This window comes from Hoplias malabaricus, chromosome 8 (genome assembly GCF_029633855.1).
Source record: "Hoplias malabaricus isolate fHopMal1 chromosome 8, fHopMal1.hap1, whole genome shotgun sequence".
Classification (NCBI taxonomy): Eukaryota; Metazoa; Chordata; class Actinopteri; order Characiformes; family Erythrinidae; genus Hoplias; species Hoplias malabaricus.
The window spans coordinates 44,565,751-44,573,675 of record NC_089807.1 but is presented as its reverse complement, the minus strand read 5'-3'; positions in this window follow the sequence as shown (position 1 = coordinate 44,573,675).

Sequence of the window (7,925 nt, the reverse complement as noted above, 5' to 3'; positions counted from 1 at the left end):
TGAGAGTGACTGGGTGATTGTGTGAGTGACAGGGCGAGTGTGTGAGTGACTGGGTGAGTGTGTGAGTGACTGGGTGAGTGTGTGAGTGACAGGGTGAGTGAGAGTGACTGGGTGATTGTGTGAGTGACAGGGCGAGTGTGTGAGTGACTGGGTGAGTGTGTGAGTGACTGGGTGAGTGAGAGTGACAGGGCGAGTGTGTGAGTGACTGGGTGAGTGTGTGAGTGACTGGGTGAGTGTGTGAGTGACTGGGTGAGTGAGAGTGACAGGGCGAGTGTGTGAGTGACAGTTTGATTGTGTGAGTGACTGGGTGAGTGAGAGTGACTGGGTGATTGTGTGAGTGACAGGGCGAGTGTGTGAGTGACTGGGTGAGTGTGTGAGTGAGAGTGACAGGGCGAGTGTGTGAGTGACAGTTTGATTGTGTGAGTGACTGGGTGAGTGCATGAGTGACTGGGTGATTGTGACCCTGAATAGGATGAAGCAGAGCTTATAGAAACACCCCAGAAAAAGAGGTACACACTACTTTGTGTGTGTGTGTTCTGGTTGTCAGTCAGCACTCTGTCTCTCACTAACTCACATTTACTGGAGTGTTGTGAGAGTTCCATGTAAAAGCGTCTGAGAGAATAAAGGCTGCGCTGTGGGGGATTAGTGCTTCACGTCAGCGGCTGGAACTCACACCGATCCGCGCAGAAACATATACACACCTCATTATATATCACACTTATCAATACGGGTTACAGCGGTACTCTGTGTGTGTGTGTGTGCGCCTGTGTGTTTACTGTAACAGTGTCGTATTAAAGTCTTCAACAGAAAAGAACCTAAGACTGAAGCCGTGTGGAGAGTGAAGAGTTTATTGGGCGCTGCGTTGGTTCTGAGCTCCATCAGGAAAAAGCTGCAGAAGACTGTGATGGGTTTGTTCTGTTCTTGGGGACAGTACTGTGTTCTAAAGTCCATGTGAGTGTGGGTTTAGACCAGTTACAGATGGAGGCAGTGTCAGAGTCGGGAACGGAGCGCAGTGACACTGTTTCTGAGTGTACTTTTGTTGAGTAAAAAATGAGGATGTGATTTTAATACGACACACAGATATACAACAAATGACAGAAGAGAAGGAGAATGTTTAAATTCTGAATTACAGCTACACACCACACAATAAAACTTTGTAAATCGCTGTGGCTCAGAGTCGATCAGTCGTTTTCAAAGTTTAGATTTAGTCGTGATTCCAGAGAAGAATATAATGGGCTGTAAATGCAGATGTGGAGTTTTTACAGTGATGCGAATCTCAGACGGAGAGACAGTGGAGACTGTGGCTTGTGTGTCTTGCTGCTCAGATGTTTCTCTTAAAAGAAAGAGTCCAGTAATGTCTCCCGTGTCTCCTCCTGAGTCTGAGTGGAGATCTCAGTAGCATCTCACTCTGGGCTCAGTGCTGAGATAATAACCCTCCTGTTTATCTGCATCTGAACTAAAGACAGAGCTCCACCGTTTCTCACCAGTGCTCACAACCCACGGGACACAACCTGATCAAGCGTCTCATTCTTGTCTCACACTGTTTAAAGTAATGGTGGGTATTATTTTAGCTTAATATTCCAGCTTCAAATTCACTGTGATGCTGTAACAGAGAGAATAGAGCCTCTGTCACTGCTACTCAGAGCTCATCACTGCAGAAACTGCACTATGTAGCTTTCAGAGGTAGATAGGAGATCAAACCCACTCCCTCCCCCTAGTTTCAGAACAGTGATGAATAAGTGAATTACATACTGTAGGGGGCGCCCAGGAGCAAAGACACAGAATCTTACCTAGTGTTGCTTAAACAGGGAAAGTCAGGGAAATAATTCCACTGGTTATTCTTGGCTTTACATTGACACCTAGTGGCCAGGAGGTATGATTATTCTAAACCAGGCCATCCCCATTTGGGGGACCCACTCTCTGGAGCATAATCTGGTTCATTTAAGTCTCCTGTGTTGCACTGTGTAGAGAACTATGTAAAATATTTTTTGTTTTTTGATAAAATAACAACTGGTTCTTTAAGTCTCCGAAGCCTTAGAAGAGCCACGTTTGAGCAGTGAGATCATAGTCTGGGGGTGGGGTGGGGGTTGTGGTGGTGGTGGGGGGGGGGTGATTGCCCCAGTTGCCCTCAGCAGTGTCGGTGTAAATCTGGAACAGATTCAGGGCGAACGGTTGGTGTTTGAGAGTAAAATACAAACCCAAATCCTGCTCTGTGGCACCTGTGCGTCTCTAAGAGTGAGATTTGTTTCTCCTCAATCACTGCCACCGCTGGATTACCTGTTCTCATGGAACTGAGTCGGAGCGAGTCTCTGCATGTCTCCCTCCTGAGCTCTCTCTCTGTCTGCTCTCGTCTCTGCCCTTATTCTCCGTCACAGCCCTCTTCATCGCTCTCGCTCCCGGCTCTCAGACTTCTCTCTCTTTCTCCCTGAGACCAGCTCTGTCTCAGAGCCTTCTCTGTCTCCTCAAAGCAGCTCAGGGATAAAACAATAAACACTCACTGCTTTGGCAGAGAGCTCCCTCTTGTAGAATGACAGTAATTACAGTGTAATAAAGATCACTGTGTCAACATCGAACATCCTGAACCTGTCACATCAACAAACACTTACCACAGGACGCGGTTATTAGTAAAAAACACTCTCATGACGCCTCAGTCACACTGACCCCTAGTGGACTGCATGGATCAGAGAATTTTAAACATGGCCGCCCCCTGTGAGGGATCCACTCTGTGGAGAATAAACCACTTTATTCAGGGACCACAGAGGAGTCAGATTCACCTCCTGCAAACGGCACTTTATAAAAACAATGGACATAAAAATCTCCTTCATAAACATGCTACTTTTACTGAAAATACAGCATTAATTCATTCATCTTCAGATGAATTATTAATTAATAATTCATCATTAATTCACTCACTCAGTCATTCACACACACACACACACACACAAACACTTACCTGTGAATAGTTTCACTCATTCCATCTACCAATGTGTGTGTGTGTGTGTTTGGAGCGTGAAGCACACAGAGGAAACCCACGCAGACACAGGGAGAACACACCACACTCCTCACAGACAGTCACCCGGAGGAAACCCACTCAGACACAGAGAGAACACACCACACTCCTCACAGACAGTCACCCGGAGGAAACCCGCGCAGACACAGGGAGAACACACCACACTCCTCACAGACAGTATTCAGTGAATATACCACACCCATTTACAGGCATGTGGTTCACTCATTGGCTACAGTTGTTTCCATGGTTACTCTTCACTAATTACACCTGTTATTCATAGTTACAGAAGGTCTACATTTGTTTCCTTGGTAACACCACACTTGTTTCCATTGTTGCATTACACCGTTTCCATGGTAACACCCCACTCGTTTCCATTGTTGCATTACACTGTTTCCATGGTTATTCTACATGTGTTTCCATGGATACACTGCACCCTTTTCTTGGTATGCTGAACTCATTCTACTGTTAGATAAGGTCTCGCCTCCAAGTACCTTCACAATGACAATAACTTATTTGTAGGGGGATGGGGGCACCACACACACACACATACATACACACACTCTGCGTGTTTACACTAATGCGATAATTCCAGCAGATATTGTGTAAAACAGAGGAACGCTGGATGAACAGAGTCAGAAGAATGTGTTCAGACCTGAAATTTCACGGGTCACAGGAACTGTTTTTTCCCCCAGAGTCCAGACAAGCGACATTTGCTCACCTCAGCCCCTCTGCATTGGTCCGTGCATTTCACAGCTCAAACACTCAGCAGCTACTCAGCACACATACGTATTTCATTCATTCATCTGCTGTAAGCACTTCATCCTGTTCAGGGCTGCGCTGAGTTCAGGGCTGCGGTGAGTTCCAAGCCTCTGCAGCATCATTGGGAACAAGGCAAGTACACACCCACTGCACAGAGCATCACACACTCACCCAGTCACTCACACACACACTGCACAGAGCTTCACACACACACACACACTCACTCACACACTCCCTCACTAACGGACCCAGTCTCTTGTTAAAGCATCCTCCAGGTCTTAGACGCTGTTCTTTGTTTTGTGCGACTGTTCTCTCCTGAGTGTGTGGTTATTAAACATAATCACTCGTTCATCCAGAAGAGAAAAGAGAGATTTAACGTCTGTCAGATACGAGAGCAGACGAGTCTTTACTAATGAAGGAGAACAGAGAGAATCTCTCGCTCCTCTCAGACCCTTTCAGGAGCAGACGGCGAGAAACGGGGGCGGGGGCTTTACAATAATTCACTTATTCTGGGGGTGAGTGAGGGAAACTCCAGCAAAACACACTCAATACACACAAACACACACACACACACAATACATACAATACATACAATACACACACACACAAACAATACATACAATACACACACACATAATACATACAAACACACACACACACACACACAATACATACAATACACACAAACACACACACACACAATACATACAATACACACACACACACACAATACATACAATACATACAAACACACACACACACAATACATACAATACACACACAAACACAATACATACAAAATACACACAATACAAACACACACACACACAATACATACAATACACACAAACACAATACATACAATACACACACACACAAACAATACATACAATACACACACACACAATACATATAATACACACACACATAATACATACAATACACACACACACAAACAATACATACAATACACACACACAATACATATAATACACACACACATAATACATACAATACACACACAAACACAATACATACAATACACACACACACAAACAATACATACAATACACACACACAAACAATACATACAATACACACACACACAAACAATACATACAATACACACACACACAAACAATACATACAATACACACACACATAATACATACAATACACACACACACACACAAACAATACATACAATACACACACACAAACACAATACATACAATACACACACACAATACATACAATACACACACACACACAAACAATACATACACACAATACATACAATACACACAAAATACATACAATACAAACACACACACAATACATACAATACACACAAACACAATACATACAATACACACACACACACACAATACATACAATACACTCTCCTTCACCCTCACACTCTCCCTCACACACACACCTTCACACTCTCCCTCACCCACACACACACGACCTCACCCTCTCCGTCACACACACACTCTCCCTCACACTCTCCCATATCCTCCACTCAGTGTGTAATAATGTAGATGGACACAAGTGTAAACAATGTGACATAAACTTATTAAACACACATACACAAGCAGATAGTGACTCAAAGGTGAAATACACACACACACACAAACACGGTGGCCAGTGGTGACACCATTGCTGGCAGGTGTGTGTGTGTGTGAACGTTAGTGTATCACACTACTGCAGTTATGTAAACTGCCCCAAGACCAGAGCCACTCAACCAGGACTGCAGTTTGCATTAGCACTGAGGGGGAGAACACACACACAGGGAGGGAGAGAGAGAGAGAGAGAGAGAGAGAGAGAGAGAGAGAGAGAGAGTTCCACACACCAGAGAACACAGTTCCACTGTTCCACACACCAGAGGAACCCCATCACTCCAGAGAACACAGTTCCACTGTTCCACACACCAGAGGAACCCCATCACTCCAGAGAACACAGTTCCACTGTTCCACACACCAGAGGAACCCCATCACTCCAGAGAACACAGTTCCACTGTTCCACACACCAGAGGAACCCCATCACTCCAGAGAACACAGTTCCACTGTTCCACACACCAGAGGAACTCCATCACTCCAGAGAACACAGTTCCACTGTTCCACACACCAGAGGAACTCCATCACTCCAGAGAACACAGTTCCACTGTTCCACACACCAGAGGAACTCCATCACTCCAGAGAACACAGTTCCACTGTTCCACACACCAGAGGAACTCCATCACTCCAGAGAACACAGTTCCACTGTTCCACACACCAGAGGAACTCCATCACTCCAGAGAACACAGTTCCACTGTTCCACACACCAGAGGAACTCCATCACTCCAGAGAACACAGTTCCACTGTTCCACACACCAGAGGAACCCCATCACTCCAGAGAACACAGTTCCACTGTTCCACACACCAGAGGAACCCCATCACTCCAGAGAACACAGTTCCACTGTTCCACACACCAGAGGAACCCCATCACTCCAGAGAACACAGTTCCACTGTTCCACACACCAGAGGAACCCCATCACTCCAGAGAACACAGTTCCACTGTTCCACACACCAGAGGAACTCCATCACTCCAGAGAACACAGTTCCACTGTTCCACACACCAGAGGAACCCCATCACTCCAGAGAACACAGTTCCACTGTTCCACACACCAGAGGAACTCCATCACTCCAGAGAACACAGTTCCACTGTTCCACACACCAGAGGAACTCCATCACTCCAGAGAACACAGTTCCACTGTTCCACACACCAGAGGAACCCCATCACTCCAGAGAACACAGTTCCACTGTTCCACACACCAGAGGAACTCCATCACTCCAGAGAACACAGTTCCACTGTTCCACACACCAGAGGAACTCCATCACTCCAGAGAACACAGTTCCACTGTTCCACAGATCTAACTATAGGGAGCTGAGTGTGTGGAGTCTGAAGGCGATGGAGGGTTGGGACTTGAACAAACCGAGGAAACCCACCTCATCAGAACCGTCCCCGTCAGAATTAATCATCTCTAATCCCTTAATCCCCAACTGAAGATGATTAAAGAGCTTCAACTAAATCGGGTTTAATCCCAGTCTGATCTGATCTGATCACTCAGCACCGCAGCGGAGCGTGACATAAACAAGGATCAGATAAGTATCTAACATCCATCTACAGCTCTTTCCTCAGTTAATCCCAGGCTAAATCAAGCCCAGGTTCAGACTAGAGTCTAACTCTAAGTCCAGAGTCTCGCTCCAGTGTGGCATTAATCTAGAGTCTAAAGTTAATCCTTTTAAGTTAATCTTGAGTCTGACTAGAAGTTAGCACCAAAACTGGGCTTAATTCTTTCAGTACTTATATTTTAATTTAAAGCAAACACAAGTAAGTTTTGAAAGAGACAGGAGAGGACATGAGGAGACAGGAGAGGACAGGAGGAGACAGGAGGGGACATGAGGAGACAGGAGAGGACAGGAGGGGACATGAGGAGACATGAGGACAGGAGGAGACATGAGAGGACAGGAGGAGACAGGAGGAGACAGGAGGGGACATGAGGAGACAGGAGGGGACAGGAGGGGACATGAGGAGACATGAGGAGACGGGAGGGGACATGAGGAGACGGGAGGGGACAGGAGGAGCGTTGATTGGAGGCTGAGGACGAGTGGAAGGAGTGTCCACTGAAGGGCAGTGATTAGAGCTCGGGTCAGAACTCCAGGATAAAAACACTGCGTCCAAAGACAGATCAGAACGTCAGCGCCACACAGAACTGGACAAAGGCTCCCAGTCAAAGACAGAAGTCTCTCACTCTCTGAATCACAGACACTCTGTGTATCAACCTTCTATTAATAAACCACAGAGCATGAGTAACTCAGTGCACGCACACACACTCACACACACACACGCACAAATAACGGGGCTCGGTTTATTCTGATATTAGGGTTTTATTTTGTTTAGGTTTTCTGAATAAATTTACTAATTTCAGGTGATTAAACGCCTTTATTCCAGTGAGTGTGACAGAGTGTGTGTGTGTTATTTGAGGTGATCGTCCTGTGCCTAGTGTCAGAGGATAATAAATACTCCACTGTGTTAAATGAAGTGTGCTGCATACGATCAGAGAAACATCTGGAAACACACTGTTCTTCACTCGCTCACAGCACAGCGTCTA